This window comes from Somniosus microcephalus, chromosome 8, assembly GCF_052327205.1.
Source record: "Somniosus microcephalus isolate GS21.2 chromosome 8, FLI_Smic_1.0, whole genome shotgun sequence".
Classification (NCBI taxonomy): domain Eukaryota; kingdom Metazoa; phylum Chordata; class Chondrichthyes; order Squaliformes; family Somniosidae; genus Somniosus; species Somniosus microcephalus.
Genome location: NC_140994.1, coordinates 43,279,022 through 43,280,399, shown reverse-complemented (window position 1 = coordinate 43,280,399; position 1,378 = coordinate 43,279,022). Strand labels below are relative to the sequence as shown.

At 48.8% G+C, this 1,378-nt stretch overlaps 1 protein-coding gene across 3 annotated transcripts in view; it reads left to right on the top strand.

Moving 5' to 3' along the window:
• Positions 1-848: 848 nt before the first annotated feature.
• LOC147113489 (C-terminal-binding protein 2) overlaps positions 849-1,378 on the top strand; it is a 308,574-nt gene continuing 308,044 nt past the window's right edge. For 2 of the 3 annotated variants that reach the window (XM_085994638.1, XM_085994641.1), the window contains exon 1: positions 850-1,288. The gene's annotated coding sequence lies outside the window, so the exon portion shown is untranslated. Of the gene's footprint in view, positions 1,289-1,378 lie in introns of all 3 variants that reach the window. The other variant, XM_085994644.1, reaches the window with a different exon arrangement.

Sequence of the window (1,378 nt, the reverse complement as noted above, 5' to 3'; positions counted from 1 at the left end):
GGTAATTGGTCTGATGGGCCACTAGATGTGTCTGACACCAATGCTGACTGGAGTTTGACCCGCATGTACACAAAACTTTGCTGTCGGTGATGTAGATGGATTAATCCTGAAACCACCAATGAGAGAGCTATACTGAGAACAGACTTTTCCTAACCTCAAGACCTTCCAAGTTCAAACCAGTAAACCATATAAAAATACAACCAGAAATGGAAACAGTCCTGTCAAATTCAAGCTGAAACGTTTTAACTTGGCTTGGCAGGGGGAAAAGCAGAGAGCTTTTGTTTGCTTTTTAATTACACATTATTTTTAATCTAAGCCTGTAACTTAGTTTGGGGTATTGCTTTTATCAATATTCAATTAGACAAAATTTAATTTTGACTGAAGTCTGCAGCTTTGCTTGGGGTGCTTTTATGTGTATTTAATTAAACAATATTATGTTTTAAATTGAGCAGAGGTGCTTGGTCAGTGTTGATCTGTGGGCTGCGGAAGTCTGTGGTAAGAAACTAACAAAAAAAGTTGGGCCACCTCACTTGCATTGGATTGTAGTAAATATGATGCTTTTTAAAAAAAATGAGGGTAAAAGATGGCAAAACAGCGCAAAATATTTTCATTTCATTGTACAGATTTCAGTCTGATTGTTCTTTTTTAAAAAAAAAAGAAAGCTTGCAGTTTGGAAAGTTGAGGTTTGTAGGCGGTGCTGTTGTGTTTTTTTTTCTCTCTCCAAGGGTAGGTCTCAGCTCCTGATGTCTGCGTGTCGATGCTATCAGGCTAAGTGTAAAAGTGAGCGCCGGCAGTGCAAGTGTTGGAGGCGCGGCTGTCCATGTGGGGCTGTGTCATTGGTTTGTAGCAGACCCCGCCCGCGGAGCCGAGCAGGATCGCAGCGAAGCCGAGCAAGTCCCCCCTCCTGCCCGCCCGCCCGGCTCCTCGCTCTACAACTCCATTATTTTGGGGGGGGAGACGAGGAAGCCCGATCGCTGCTTCCATCCACCAAGAGCAAGACACACACACACGATAGTGGCGGTCGCCGAGGATTTGGGCAGCAAACCCGCCTGGATCAATCTCTCTCGCTGCAAACAGAAGCCGCCGCCGCCGCCGGAGGATCGGCTCCGCCGCTCGGATCTTACAGGCTGTAGTTGGAGGATTAAGTTTATATATTTTTTTGATGTGGACCAGCTGTCCGGAGAGAGCCGATGGCAAACGTGTGCGAGGACGCCAAGTGATGGAGATGCTGACGGTGGCGATGGTGCCGGGGCACAGGCTGTAACTTGGCGCTGGGCGGCGAGCAGAGGTACCGGTGTTTTGTGTGAGCGGCGGCTGCTCTCCACCCCCCGCCCCCCGCAGCGAGCTTCCCACCTCTACCCCCCCCCCGCCTCACCCC